A 16,562-nucleotide genomic window follows, 5' to 3' on the forward strand; every position below is an offset into this window, starting at 1 on the left:
CACACCAATTACGCAATGTTGTAAGTCCAATTCTGACTGCTTTAAGACATTTGGAGATTCGGCTACTTAATTATGTATTAAATGTGATTCACAGGGAGATCTATTTTTGCTCCAGAAGTAGAGCACTAAACTTAACCAGAGGCTCAGCGCTGCAGCGGCTTTAGTGTGGATGCCTTCTGGAAGTTATAATGCTTTGATCTATTTTGGTTTTCTTTCTAGTATCTAATGTCCACCAGGGAAATGAGCACTGTGCTTCAGTTTATGATATGACTTAACTTGCTTGGCTTGAACTGGATTCCCAACAAAGCTTTCTTTCCCTCCAGAAGTCAATTTCTTTGTCTCTATATGCTGTTGTTTGGCTTCCCTCCCTCTCCAACAGCCTACACCTCCAGTCCTCTGCCCTGTAATTACACTTTGAGGTTCCTCTGTACTTCTATCTGCTATCATCTACTTCCCCTCCTGTTCAGTCTATTATCTAGCCTGTGCAGTTATGACCTAAGCGCTGTTGTTGGAAATCTAGACAGTCGTTGCCCATAGTTATTGTCTCTGTAGCTATGTATTTGCAGCAATTTATAGATGGTCAGTTGCTTTAGTGCTTTGAAGCCTGGGGGCAAGGGTGTGATCAGTGTTGTAAAACAATGGACACAGTTTGCACAAGAGTCATTTAAAGGCTGCAGTTAACAATTAAGTGTCTTGTTTTTTGCTTTACCTAATGCAGGAGTACACAACTTTTCTATTTCTGCATCAAAATACTTAAAGATCATCGTTTAGTCCATACTAGAATATTAAATTTGAGCTACAGATCAAGGGTGTTATGGATATTTAGTCGCCTTGCATTTTGTCTACACAACTCTCGTGTAACAAACTTTTAATGCACCGGACTCTCACTGTGTTTTTGTTATTCCCAAAGAGAGCTAGTGAAATATGAGAGCTGCCATAGTAGATGGGGTCTATTTGGCGTGACTTGGCAGCCGCATGTGACATTCACCACTAACGACAGCTGCTGGGAAACTCAGGTCTCTGCACTTTCAGGTTGAGACCTAGGCAGGCCAGGCTAAAGAGTGGTAGAGAGAGAGGGGTAGATTTGGAGCAGAACTGTAAATCAAACGCACACTTGCCAAGCCACACCGCTGTTTTGCAGAGTAGTCCCAAGAATAAGCCGTAATCTCAAGTGTACATTTCCTATTCTTCGCTGAAATGGGCCCATTTGCGTTTTCCTGTTTGAAAGATAAGAACACGGAGCGTGCATCCAGTCCTGAGACTATAAATTTTTTAGAGCACTTGGTAAAAGTAAAACCCACATGCCTGATGAACTCAATCACAACCAACTGCTCAATATTTATATTCGTTGTGATATAACCTGACTATTCCACAACTATCACTTGCTCCTCACAACTTTGCTAATCATTTAGCCACCATACCCACAGATTATTTTTAGTATTAGCTAGTATTAATGGTGCAATGTGTAAGAATTTAAGTTTAAAACAATCAAAAATTAACTACAATTATTAACAGAATATGAAGTAATACAGTACAGTACATTTTTGAAGTTATGTCATTGTTTTGCAGAGATGTCCGGAAGTTAGCATGCTAACAAGCTATCTCCTGGCCATCCTGTCTCGTGCTACTACTTTGTACATTAGGAGGTGATTGTCCAATGCTATAGCTTATGCCTAGGGAGATTGGCTGGTTTACTTAGCCAACCCGCTAACCACATTTACAGTTAGCAGCAGTTACAGGGTACTCTGATAAAATGCTGCCCCCTATTTGTTTGGAGCATGAATTTGGCATGTGGCCAATTGTTACATATTGCACCTTTTAATATTGCTTTCATTCTAAAAACTATAGTATTACTATGGTACTGATGGTAAAAAGTGAAATCCAGTCCATATTAGCTAAGATGTTATTTCTAATAGTGTAATATTTAAAAAATAAATGTAGGGTTCTCTTGTGTTTCATGTCCCAACTTATACAGAAGTAATACTTTAAACATTCTGTAAAATACACCAACTACATACGATTAATTTACCTGTTAAATTAATCACGATCTGTAATAGTAGCTTTTTGTCATGTGTCAGTTGTTTAGTCTCATTGGAGCCACCATGAACTCCAGTAAGCTTCCTAACTTGAAACTTTGGGGGAGTTAAACTGACCTTTTAGTTCTCATTCAACTAAAACATAAAGACAGATCATGACATGGAGAAGGTAATGGAGGTAAAACTAAGTCTGTGTTTGTAACATAAATTTTGGTAATGGATATTCACTGTCAAAAGTAGAAAAACTGTAATGGCTGTACTGTGTATGCTGACAGACTGGAGTTAGACAGGTCAGACTGCATGCTGCAGAGCTGCGAGTGAAACCTCATCCTTAGCAACCCCTACCAGTGTAATTAGGTCAGATGACTTGCATTCTACAGTTGTTTAAATCCCTCCCGTAAATATAGAACCGGGCTCGCTGCTCTGCAAACCTCATGACCTCCTACAACGTTTTCACAACTCTGCATTCCAGCTCTCTGTGTAAACACCAAAGTCTCCTTAAGATTAGTACTAAATCAAAGACTGATTTACTTTATTTGAAATTATTTGTATGATCATTGCATTCTTGGTACTTAATAATACATGCTCCACCCTCAACCTGCTGTAGGTCAAATTTCTGAATTCAATAAACAACAACAAGAGGACTGTTTCTGCACACATTTGCCAAATGTAGGTCTGTTTGAATATTCCTTTAGACATCTGTGTAGACATGTTGAATTATGACATATGACATATGGCTCACATATGAACCGAGGGAGTTGACTCCACTGGAGAGAGTTTAAGGGAAAAGTTGAGGGGTGGACTGGAAAGTTTGGAAGGTCAGAGCACACCAAGTCACAAAGCACAATGTGAAGTAAAGTGCTAGCAGCATGTGTTGCTACTGACGGTCAAATGCTCGTCAGGCACGATATGGCAGATGTTCATTCATGTTCTAGATCTCACTGGGTCTCTTACTCAGGCATCTCACACTTGTGATTTATGTCACATGGCACGCTCACGCAGTGCGTACAATGCACCTCACATGGTTGCTCGTGCCCTCTCTCTCTTTCTTTCTATCAGTCTGAACATATGACTCTCTCCACCCTGGCGAAGAAACAAACGACCCCTGTGTCTGCAGTCATTTTTATAATCCCCCAAATTTACATGCTAGCTCGATCGTTGCAACATTTTCTCCGGAGTGCTTAGATCCTGTTGCCCCTCTGTCACATGAGCCACCTTAGCAACATGTGGGATCTACATACTGATAGATCTCCAGCCTGCGCGGAAAGAGGAAATATCTAAACAAATTAAACATGAAAGTGAAATCCTGAACAAAAAAAAGAGATAAAAGTGGACCACACACACTGGTCAGAGCACCAGGCCATCTTACCATATTTCTTCATGTGTCAGATCAGATAACCACATCCTTTTCTTTTCCCTTAAAGGAACAGTTTGACATTTTGGGAAATATGCATGACACCACTCTCATGCCGGTTCCACAAATATAAAGCTACTCTTGGAGGTCACAGCTCCTAGCCAAAAAAATAGTTCAGCACATAATGTAAAACCACAACGTACACACAACAAATAATATATATTGTGTTTATTTGTGATCTTTAGAGCTGCTGTTAAGCAGTGTTGTGACTTTTGGACAGAGTCAGGCTAGCTGTTTCCACTTGTTTCCAGTCTTTGTGCTAAGCTTAGCTAACTGGCTGCTGTTTGAAGTTTCATATTTACCATACAGAACTGAGCATGATATTATTCTTCTCATCTAACACATGTTGAACTCAACTCTGTCTCATGTTTAGGGCACATACAGCTTCTATCTTAGATTTAAAGATAGATGATCTGTTGTGTTGGCCACTAAAGGGGGGCAAATATATTCAAATTTCAGGATTGTAATTGTGCAGCACAAATGTCTGTTGTAATTCCCCAGGCTACACACACACACACACAAAAAAAATCAATACAGACTAATGAGGAAATGAGTTCAGGGGTCTCACAGCCTGAGGAAAGAAGCTGCTCTGTAGTCTTGTGCCATGACAGCGGATACTTCTGTATCTTTTGTCAAATGGCAGCAAAGTGTACAAACTGTGGCTGGGGTTGGTGTTTCTTTTAGTATCCTTTGTCTGGCCAGTATTATGCTTGAAGTTCTCAGTTAGTGATGTGTAGGTTCTATCAATAACAGCAAAGATCGCTGCATGAGAAGGGAAATCTGACTTATCACTGTACAACCTCAGGTCCAGTCATTATTTCAGGTGGAGTAGTGCAGCTTCCTGTTGATGCTCACTGTGGCCTAATCACTACATTGTGACGTAACGATGGCTGCATCACATGACACCCTGGAGCAACAGATCTCCTTTTTTCTTCCCTCTTCTGCCCTTTTCCTCTCCCCTCATGGTCGACCACAAAACAGAGCAAGTAGAATCAGCTTGATGAGAAATGAAAAAAATACTCTTTCATTTAAAAAAAATGCAATATAAAAATATTACATTTCAACCAGATTCAACATATCACTCATGTTTATATGATCTAGCACGCCTTTGTCTCATTTTCACATTCTCATTTCTTTACTTCTTAGGGGGTTTTCAGTGATGCACGCATGCAAATGCCATTCAGTATCTTGATGCACTTCTTTGAATCTGAAACAAGATTAATAGATTATGGAATGAAAAGCAGAGGACATTCACTTCTGTTTGTAATTTCTTCCCTAGAGAGCCTCCTCCCCCCTCCGCAAGAAGAAGGGGTCTGTACAATCTACATTGTTCTTTATGTCTAATGCGAGACAGATGTGGCTGACTCGTGGAGATTCCCACTGCAGTCCATGTGCTCCTCCAGCTTTTTGTCACACTTCCTTCTTTTAATCTGTTTTGACATCTGTTAACTAACTGTAGTATCATTTGAGAAAGTTTGAACTACTCAACATTATTTTATTGCGTTAATTTGTTTGCCATTAGTAGACACTTCTTCCAATGCACAAAATATTCCAGTTTTTGCCTTTAGTCTGAAAAAGACAATATTCCTACTAAGCTTTTTAAATGGAAAATGAATACTCCCCTAATATTCCAATTTACATTCAGCCGTGTTTACTCCGATTAATGCAAGGAGGTCACTCTGCAGAGGAACTCCCTCCTTTTCAAACTGCAGTCATGTTGCTCCCATTGTTGTCACCCTTCTGCAAGTTTTGCTAAACTGTGTCCTCCAAGCTAATCTTTTTCGACTTTGCTTGAGAAGAGACCATGACGCATACAGCTTATGCAGCAGGCAGTCTACTCAGTCAGCCCAATCACCGGAATAAATGTTGGCACTGTAGGTTTCTGCAAACCATTGATATGTTAAAACTTAACGTTTCTTTATGTTGCAACTTTACATTTCTTTAGGTTTCATTTTCAATTTTCTGTTGTTGTGACAATGCTGTGCTTATGCTCTGCTTAGGTTTCAGCACGTTAGGAAAGGACCGTGTTTTGGCTAAAAGCACCTGCATTGGTCGCAAGAAAGATCTTCTGAAAAACACGTTTACGCAAACATGGCTCAAAATTTTCAGGAGGAAAAATACAGTGATATCATGATTACAAATGCCATGGTCCCTCGTCAAAAACATGGTGTCTTCACACTTAGAAATGTAGAAACTTAGCTCACTGGCTTGGAAGCAGTCCAGCCTGTATGTGTGCCTGTGCCACCACTGGACGAGGCATGCTTACATCCCCACTGATTTGAAACAGCGCACCATATCCCACAAATCATTGGATGCGTTGATGTAACCATTATTCTTGTTCTTCCACTATCTGGTGGATACAGGGGCTTCTGCAACTGCAAAGGGTGGCCATCATACATCATCTTCAAGCACTTGCAGATGACAAATGTTAGTAAGTAGCTATGAGTTTTCTGTGATTCTTACTCAAACTGCGGTAAAAACTTAAATTGAGATGCAAATTCTGAATACGCAGTATTCATGTCCATACAAATGCCCCTAAAACCTGAATAATAATTAGCCATGAGTAGATAAATCGGTGATTTCCAGTGAATTGATAGCTGACTAATGAAGGCCAGGAGTTTCATTGTGGGCACCTTTTCCCTGTAATGAGACATGAGCATTACTACCTCATCACTAGCTGAAAACAAGCTAAGATAATGCAGTCAGAAGGTGAAGCTGAAACAGTCAAACAGAGACAAAGACAAAACTGCAATAATGAATTGTGTGCAGTTTTTTATTTAGGTTAACTGAACGACCTCCTTCAAGGTAAAAAGATAAATTGAGAGAGGGAAGACAGGAACAATTAACTAACAACCCATATCAAGTGCTCATAGCCATAATTAAGAAGAACGTCAACACTAATCCAAGTTTGTTTGATAGTGTTTTCTGTCTTTGTGGAGCTCAGGTGGACAAGACACATGAAATATATTTTCTCATTAAAAGCTACAAAGTTCTCTTCTGAGGAGCATCGGAGTCAGTGATTTGTGGTTTGACAGAACTGGTTATGTTGCGTCTATTTTTCAGGGGCGAGGCTGCAGTGGGTGAATTGTTGACAGTTTTCCCTTGACACAGTTCATGTTGTGGCTGTAAAGCCCTTAGACTAATGGACAAATTCTTCAGGATATCACATGTTTTGGTGCTTTAAGATTTGTGGTACTGAATGTCTGAGCAATAAGTCTGTGAATATGAAGGAGGCTTGGCCTGAAATGGCAAATATGAGAGGTGACATTTCTTAAAATGTTTTTGTAAGTGACATTGGTATGAATAGCTCAGTGACTTTTGCTGTAGGCTATAAACCGCGCTTCTCTGTATTTCTGAAACAACTTGTTTAGCAGGTATTGTGGGAAGACTACAAACTTGCAAAACATCATGCCGACATTTACTACTGGTACACTTTGTCAAATTGAATCAGTCTTATCTGTTCAGCATTTCAGCTTTCTTTGAAAATTCTGCTTAAACCTGCTAGTTAAAAGAATATAATCTAATCTTTATGCAATTTTTTAAATAGTAAATTAGAATATCATCACTAAAAGTGAAACTGCCCAGACAGCTGCTGATAACAAGCCACAGTGCCATAGATCAAATCTATTAACCATCAGCCAAAAAGTAAAAACCATTTCGGTGAAACAGTGCCTTCGCTCAGAGCCACTGACACGCATGTCAGTGTGGACTGTTTCCAAAAAGAGGTCAGTCCTGATAGTAGACAGCCGTTGAACATTAGCCCAGGTCTGACTTCATAAACCTGTTAGTCTTGGGTTTTTCATGTTTAATCAGCACAACCTGAAAAGAAAGCCTGCCTTGCTTGGAGGCAGCCTGTGCAAAGCTTACACATGCAGTCTAAACCTTTCTCCGTGCCTTCAAGCTGCATCACATGGAGACTCTAATTAAGAAATGGGCTTCTGAGCGTACAAACCCTGTAACCTGCCCCCAACCCCTCACTATGCTGCACTTTTCCTACCGAGCTGCTTCGTCTCGTCTCCCCTCCGAACCCTTTGTCTATGCATCAGTCAATATATCTGACTAACTTGATGAACTGTGCGCACACCAAAGTTAATTTCTTTCAGAGTGCATGGTAGCCATGGCGACCATCTTATGAGCGCTCCAAAGCCCATCTGGTCTAAACATTACCGCGGCACGGCTGACTGCAGAATAGGCTGCTCTGCCGTGGTGTGCACATGTGCTTTACCCATTGATCCTGCCAGTAAATCAATAGTGCCACATATTCAGAAGCCTACATTTGCACTTGTGCGGATCAACACCTTTAAAATTGCGTTTTAGAAATGTGCACAGCTGCAAAACCTAAAAGAAAGATATGGTAAAAGCTCTCAGTTGAAACAAAAGAAAGAATATTTCATGTTGACCTTTTCCTCCTCGCTCATTTTCACATCCACTACAATCTGGCACGAAAAGGAAGCATACACAAAGCCAAGTGATGAACAAACGCCGATTCCCATGTTCCTCCAATTCACCTTCCAGCCTCCAAGTCTTGGCACGTGATTAGCTCACAGGCACATTTATTTAGCAAATATTTCCTTTCTGTTTGCATGATCCAAATCCAAACCAGCTTCCAATTAAACAGGAAGCGGAGGTGAACAGTAAACAGAGCGAAGGGAAACATTATGATAGAAGGGAAATTTAAACATGGCACACAACATGGCAGTGGAGGAATTCTAAACGAGCTAAAAACCAGGGCAGATTTCAGTAACTTGGGAGCTACAGATAATGGTTTATCTTGAACAAAAAGCGAGTTTGGTCATCCAGTTTCCTTTCTTCTCCTGCTCATAAAGCCTGAAGCCATAGATATACCATAGTAGTGCCCAGAATAACTTTGAATAAGAAATATTTGATATGGGCTCATTTGTCATCTGGACAGGGAATGTAGTGATATTTCTTCCCTCGTTGGTTTCCAAGCAGCCCAACCTAAGCCACTGTTGCTAAGCTCCCTCTTTCCCTCCACTGAGTGAGTGGGAGGCACGTGACTCTCTCATTGAATTGAAATCACAAATCCTTCTGAGTGAGGGATATTTTGATTCATGGCTTCAGTGTAAGGATTTATAAACCCTTCACCATATCTCTCACACCGTAGAAATTCATCAGAGGGCACAGAGATGTTAAATGATATTTAATGGGTTCCTTCTAACGTCCTTCAAATATGGCAGAGCTTCAGGAAACATCAGTCATGGTTCGTCGTGTAGCTTAGTGTTTTACTGCATTTGTATCTACCACATCTATAAGATTGTTACTATGGTTGGGAAGGTGGTACAGCAAGTGTCAACGCACTTGAAGTGTCCAGTCAAGAAGTCCATTCGTACCCAAAGCTAAGATCAGAAACTTCACCCCCAATAAAAACACATATATGGACGCAAAACGATCTGATTGTCACTGAGCAGTCCGTCTCGGAAAGACACCAGCTGCTGCACTCGTACATTCCACTCAGGAAACCTAATATTGAGCCTGAGCCACTCGAAGCCCTCAGAAGTAGCTAGTGATGTCATTCAAAGCCTTTGGTAGGGTTACGCTTCTAAATGACATTCAGGACCAGCTGTCTGTCTTTGTGCTCCTTGTGTAGACAACAGGGGGCCATGGGGCCTAACCTTTTCAGTGACAGCTCCTAGCAGCAAAACCATCCATATCTGACAGCCATTTTAGAAGAGGGCAACCAGCCATTAGAAGCGGTGTGAACCCAGTTGAGATTGTGCTATCATGATGGAGCTTTGCAGATCATGAGCCATCAAAAATCCTTTTCAGATATTGATCTAAATTAGCCAATCAAACAGAAGATTGATTTTGACGAGATATATATTTAAAATCACTTCTTTTGGTCCTGAAAGCTACTTTTTTCCAACCCTAACCCTAACCTTTCAGGATTAGACCTGTGTCAATGCCTTCCCATTGTCTCAGATTTGATTTAACTGGAACTGACTGGCCGCTCTACATTTTGACATGAGGGTCTTACCGAGGATAAGATCCTAGCATGGGGTTAGGTCACTTTTCAAGATTTGTAAGGCATATTGACAGCCTGTGTGCATGTTTTCTACTTGTTACTCCACACATTGTTGACCCCATTTTCTAAAAAGCAACATCTTGGCTGGCAAGGAGGCATCTTTCATTCTCTAACATGGAAACACCAATGGTTTTATCTGCATCTGTTCACCTTCTTGACTAATGACAAACAACACCCTTTTTCATGAGCTCTAGCTTTACCTGAATGTTATTTATACATTCACAAAAGATGACTTTTTTCACTTCTAGAATCAGGAAAAGTTTGTTCTGATCAAACCAACGTTTCTCTGTTCACTGCAGTTGAAAGCACCATTGTGGACTTAATCACATGTTGGGGTTTTCTGCATGAACTTTGCAAATATTGCAAGTTTGTTGCCAAGCAGCAGAACTGGAACAGTAAAGGGAGTTTGTGAAATCGTCCGACTTGACAGAAACATTTTAAGCCAGCTTAATCTCCGTCCTGTCTCTATTAAGGCCTTCACCTGAGCCGACGCTATGTACTGTCAGTGGCATCAACATAAGAAAAGGCCTGCTCTGAGGCTCGCCACGTTCTCGAGCACAGGCTCCGTCCTTACTGTGGCTCTTAATTTCTTTTCTTATATTCTTAACGTCTCGTAGCGGATCCCGGCGAAAAACGGCTTTCAAGAAGATTGTCCAAGCGTAGGAGAGGCGGCCCGGGCGAGAGGCGGGAAGGGATGCTATTCGCTTTGGGGATGGTTGCGTAACATCTCACTTGCCTCCCTCTCCGCGGAATGCCAGGATAGTGTTTGTAAACAGAGCGGCCATGTGCCTGTGCTCACGTGGAGGAAGCTTTTGAGTCGCTGCCCTCGCTGCCTCACCCCTGAGGTAAACCCTGACATCGATACATGCTCGCAGGGCCAGCTACACTCCCTCCGGCCGTGTGCCACTCAAACAGAGCCTTATCACACTCACTCCATAATTACGCCTCTGCCCGACTAACAACGCGTGGCCTCGTGGAGAAAGAAGGCCGTGAGTCATATTTGGGATTCACTGTGCATCTCATTTGCCGATTACTGATAACATTTTTGTATGTCGGACTCATAAAAACATTATTAACATTACACAATCCCAGTGATGACCAATAAACCACTCCCAGGCCATAATTACAACAAACTCTCTTCAACAATGAAAGGCCTTCATGGGACAGAAAGCCAAGATTCTTGTTGGGGGTTAAAGTGGATCTGGTTAGGCAATTATTGGTGTGAGTCATATTTTTTGGTGATTTGGCTTCAGTTAATAGGCATTCTTTTGAATGTATTCAAAGATAAGCACACGGCTTCAGAGCTGATAAGTATGTAAAGCTTTGATAAACGTCTGGCAAATGGTAAAAATCACATAATGCTAAATAAGGTGGCATATGGCATGCAGTTAAACAGTTTCCATCAAAACTCCACAGGGATGTCTGAGGCTAAAGCTCATTCAACCATATCCAGCAAATTCACCTTTTTTTTTTTCTTTTATCAACAAGACAATTGTCACTGCTGTTGCGCTGTTGTAGTCAAATCCTGTGCAAATATGTTTTTTAAACTGTGTGCAAATATGTGACTGCTTTATGGCACAAAGGTTCCATTGCAGCAACACCCTGAGTTTGTGGTTTGCTGCTTCTCCCTTGCTCTCCATAGAAAAACAACCCCCAATAGCAGACAAGAGGGAAATCAATATTGCAGAAATCAATACAACACTCAGTATCTCGCCATTTTGTCTCAGGAAAGCAGTGGAGCTGTGACCAGCCAGCAGGTAGTACAATCTAAAATGTCTAACCTGCCACTGGGCCTGTTGCTCTGTCATTTGTGCAGCAGCCCTCTGGCTGGAAATATGATGCGTGGGCTGGACAGAGCAGGGTCAGAGGTGAGGGCTTGGGTAAGGGCTTGGGTATTGTAAGTGGACAGCATTGTTGTGGGACGCTATGGCAACTGGACATTCTTCCCAAAGGTGATATTGTCTTTGCCCTGGGAGTGACATAAAGGGGACTTACGGCCATGACGAAGGAGCAATCCAACCGCACGGCTTTATCTGTAGGTGTGGATGGATGAGAGAAGCTATGTGCAAGTGATTGATCTATCTGGGCCCTTCCCCCACTCAACCCCCTGTAGGCCCTTTAAGGCTCTGGTGCCTTTTTCAGCTGCTGATGTAACAGCAGCCACACAGAGGCTCATGGAAACACCTCCAGCAAAATTTTGTGCTTGTTTCCCAATTTTATATCGTGGCACTTTTATGCTTTTGTAAATCCTGCAACTGAGCAGAAACTGTTCAACCACACTGTGGCAACCATCAATCATTTGCATTCAGTCGGAAAAAATGAGGTTAGATATTCATTGTCCATCCAAACTATGCAGTACATATACAGTAGCATGGAATCAAGAAATTAAAAAAACAACTACCTCAGCCTCAGACTTTTTTTTTTTTACTTATTCAATCGCAAAGGTTACGTCAAAAAAAACTAAATGTTAACAACTGCAATGACCTAATCTGATCTTCCACATGAGACGCTACATGTAATACAGACACGAAAGCATGCATCACCTGATCTCGTGCAGTCACAACATACTTAAAGAATACTATGGAGACCGTCCCGCGTAAGCGCTCGTGTTGACATCCCACAGCCAGTGACCATGCTTGCCGTATCAAAACACAGCCACGCCATTGCGTCAGAGGGGTAAAACACCAACCACAGTTGGTTTGAAAGTTACCTGACATCTCGCAAAGACTAAATATGGGATTCTCCTCCACTACAAGCTGAAAGGGTGTGTACTGTAGTGTTGAGGCTACATGGCTCTTCAAAGGCAGCCACAGAAATGCTGCATGTAAACACAAACATTCTGAAACAAATGTTTAATTCAGAAGAGGAAAGAGCGTTTGGCTGTCAGAGAATAGTGTTCTTCTTTGTCTCTCATCGGCTTTCAAGCAACCGACTTTACTTCACTTTTCTCTCAGTCGTCATTGGTAGCTTTGAATTCCGAAAACCTCAAACTTCAGCACTGTATTAGGCTCAAACTAATCTGAATTCCTCTGTTGCTCCTGCAGACTGCCTGGGCTGTTAAGTCCCACTGGCCAGTTAAAGGTTAGTCATTATTCTCCACCTTGCAGGCATGCCTTTACTTTGCATTTTACTTGAGGCCATGTGGCTACATTACGACTGTTGGAATACACAAGCCCCAATACACAAACCTGAGAGAGATCAGTTATATTCTAATGGGCCATTCAGATGTTAATCTCACAGTAGCACTCAAATTCAGAAAAAAGACTAACAACCAATTAGCGATTGGCTAATTGAGATAAGGCCCGTAACAACTGAGAATTTACATGTTATTATCATTTATTCAACGAGTGTATATCTAAAAATGCGCTTACTAACACAAAAAAACAAACTGTTAGGGTTTGACCTCGTTGTTATCACTCCTTTTTTGTAGTTTAGTTCCTCTATCTGTGCAAGTATTTGGTCACCGTGCTGATGTTCTGCCCCAGTTCCTTTAAAAATGATTACATATCAGACACAGACGCACATTCCTCTTTGTGCTGTCAATAATCTATTTGTCAATAGCTGTTTCCTAACTAAGGACTGAGTGTCCTTTAACTGCATGTGCGGCATTAAGGATACACAATCCTGTCAAGAAGTACAAAGTTTAATCAACTTTAAGAAATGAGATGTTTGTTGCTGCCTTCTGGCAACAGTCTCTTGTTAAGCCTCTAAAGAGGAAAAACCTGCTCCAGTATAACCATACTTGTTCCCCCAGTTAATGGTGCAGTAGGATTGAGTTTCATTTCCTACAGAGCTTTCTGACCTTGTCTGCCTTCACTACACTCTGCCACTACACCACAATTCTCTTCTCTTTTCGACTCTCCTTGGGATTTGCCTTTGTGTCTGCTTGTCATTCAGTGGTGAAAGCAATGAAAGCTGATTAACAGAGATACACAAAGCCAGAAGCTAGTCCAGCTCTACTGCTGTGCACACACTCTGCACTCACTGCTGGACAGACACATCCAGGTTGGACTTTTTACTCTCATATATACAGTCTCGCTGTACAGCACGAACAAACACATACACAGGCGTGGATGTGAAAATAGAAAGCTAATGAGGGTACGACTGCCTGCATCTAAACAGAATCTGTAAAAATAGCATGATTCTGTAATAGCTAATAATTACACATAATTGTAAAAAAATGTGTTTCCTCTCTTTAAACAAGTGTACTCGTACGAAAATACACTCAAACACACCTTTAATAATATGTGCCTGTTCCAAAAAAGCTGTGTTGAAATGTTGAGTAAGGACAGAGAGCTTCACACAGGCATTTAAATTATTCTTAAAGACAAAAAAAAAACAAACTACTGAACAAGCAGTCTAAGTACACCATTTTCTATGATGCGTTCAAAAGCAGCAAGAATGTTGAGTGAACACAACACGCAGGAAAACACAGGAGGTGTCTTTCAGTTTCAGCCGGCACCAAAAAAAAAAAAAGAAAGAAAATCGTCAGCCATGTTGGAGTAGCTTTATCTAATATCCCCTCCTTATTATGTTGGCTCTTGCTTTTACGGTGGGGGACATTTGCTATCCCTCGCCTGCTACACAAAACACCAAAAATACACCCGAGGTTAAAGGTAAGGAGAGGGGTGAGCAGAGTATTAACACACTAATCAAATTCTCACCTCCTTTTTACGTCCCTCCACTTTGTAGAAATTCCAACAAACCGTCTGGATCTCCTCTTTAACAAATCCTAAAGGGCAGCCATCTTGCCTCTTTCTGTTCTTCTATGAAACAGACTATCCTCCACATCAATATTCATGGAAACCAGTCTGACGTCAGCTCTCATCATCAGGAGAAGCCCGGGTGTCGCTGTTTGCCGGCCTGAGAAGCACGCTCATATGTGACTCTGGCGTAAAGGCAAAGGAGGCGCAGAGTAGACAAGATGAAGCTGCAGGTCGGTGGGAAGAGCCTCGCTTTGCTGGCAAACTCAAATAATCACAAAATCACTTTCCTGCTGAGACCTTCCCACACAAAGAGACAGGTTTTCTTTCCCTCCTCTGCTCCCTCCTCTTTTTTTCTTCTTCCCTCAGCCGCACACAATAGTGCACACTATGATGGCTGCCCTGAAGCACTGGACTGGATTCAGTGAGCAGGACAGGACTCCACCCCCCAGTGCACTTTATGCTGAATATTGCACCGGTCTCAACTGTCTGACTGTGGCTGAGCACAAGATGCCTCCACCCCCTTCCTTTTCTCAGACAGGAAGCTGAGTGACTCAGGGTTTTTCCCTCCCTTTTCACTCTGTCTTTCTCAACTTCCTTCTTTCATTTTCCTTCTTTCTGTGTCACACATGACTTCCCCTGTAGTGTAACAGCACTCATTATTGAGAGCAAAACGATCAGAGGTGGCCGGTTTGGAGCCCAACCAGTTGAGCAGCGGCTGTGTCTTATTTTGGCACGCCTCGCCCCGGCTGGCTGGCTCATTTTTAGAGTGTAAGACAACTCTACATAGCCTACTTTGCTTCATGTGTCTGCCAAGACCCACCTCCTGTTGACACTGGCCACGTGGGCTTGAGAGAGATAGAGAGAGCAGTGTGTGAGAGAAAAGGGGGCTGAGGGTGATTGAAAAGAAATTCAGCCCCGGAAAGTTGTTGAAATAACCCGAGTGAAAATGTGTTGTAATGGAGTAGTGTCACTTCAGCTGTGGTTTTTGTTGTGGGTTCTCTTTCACAAAGAGCTGTCAGACTGAGGTTCGGTTTGCAAAGTGTGCATGAGCGTGTTTGCATCTTTGAATTTAAAGGTCACATACGGTAACATTTTTAACCACAATGATCAATAGTCACCCCCGTCCACTTAACTATTCAATTCTCTTTTTACTTCACTAACAGGTGGGTCTTGTCTGAAAATAATCTCCCTTTAGCTGCAGTTAAGGCTTAAAGGGAGACCCCACCTCTTTCCCAGCAGCCCCTGCCTTGGTGCAGTGACATTTGTTGACTCAATAGTTTCAGGCGCAGAGCAGAAAAGGAGATTTGTTTTTACACAGAATGGGGGAGGGGAAGAGGCAGGGAGGGGGGGAGGAGGAGTCACTCTAGCTGCAACACAGATCCTGTTAAGACAAAATAGACCCTTTTACATCAAGTCTGGCTTCTGGCTTTACATAAGTCAGCTGTTGAACTGGTTGAGTGTACATTTTTTAAACCACATTATACAGTTGGAATTAAGTCAGATTGTGGGTTTAGTTCACTGGTCAGTAAACCTATAGAATACCATCCAAAGGACTTTGTTTAGATGAATCTGGGTAAAAGTCCTCATTGATTTCCTCTTTAACTGAACAAAAATGAGGAGATACAGGTTAAAAGAACCCATAAGGGCATGAGAAACCTTCTGGTGTCTTTATTCCTTTATTGTGAAATAAAAGCTGTAAATGGATATCAGACAGAAGGTCCTGATAACTTGACTGCACATGCACCACAACAGTATACAGCCTTTATGAACTATTCATCTGTTGTGTCAGGTAGTATTATTTTAATCAAGGGACCACAGTAAGAGTTGAAGTAGTGTTAAGTGTAAAAGCAACTGAGCTGATATCAGTAAGTGGTCCCTCTGCTCTATTTCTGGGTGATAAGATGTTGACCCAGTTTCCAGTGGACAGCTGACAGTGGCGAGTTTGTGTTTGCCTTGTGATGTTAGTGCTTCGTTACATAAAGGTAATGTGGATTTTCTGGTTTCTTTAGTCATCTGTGACTGTTGAGAATGTCAAAACAAGACATTTCAGGATGTCCAGGGGTGTAGTGGCATTTGTTTAGTAATTAAATGTTAGACTGACTTCACCACGTCGAGAATGTGATGCAGCAATCAGCCAAAACATCTGTTTTGAATGACTATATTTACTTTATTTTCATAAGATGAAAAAAGTCAAGTAGCCTACAAGTGCCTCAAAATTGTACTTGAGTACAGTACATGAGTATATGTACTTGGTTACATTCCACCACTGTTACCTAGCAGGCATTAGTAGAAGCCAACCTGTTAGCCCGAGTCAGGCGTGACTGCTGGCATTTTTTAAGGTGGAACATTTCTTGAAAAACAAA

At 41.7% G+C, this 16,562-nt stretch overlaps 1 protein-coding gene across 1 annotated transcript in view; it reads right to left on the bottom strand.

Moving 5' to 3' along the window:
• The window catches only part of tet2 (tet methylcytosine dioxygenase 2), a 30,485-nt gene extending 16,172 nt beyond the window's left edge, over positions 1-14,313 (bottom strand). The window contains exon 1 of the mRNA XM_073465805.1: positions 14,158-14,313. The gene's annotated coding sequence lies outside the window, so the exon portion shown is untranslated. The remainder of the gene's footprint in view (positions 1-14,157) is intronic.
• Between the last annotated feature and the right edge of the window lie 2,249 nt (positions 14,314-16,562).

Source organism: Pagrus major, chromosome 1 (genome assembly GCF_040436345.1).
Source record: "Pagrus major chromosome 1, Pma_NU_1.0".
Taxonomy (NCBI): domain Eukaryota; kingdom Metazoa; phylum Chordata; class Actinopteri; order Spariformes; family Sparidae; genus Pagrus; species Pagrus major.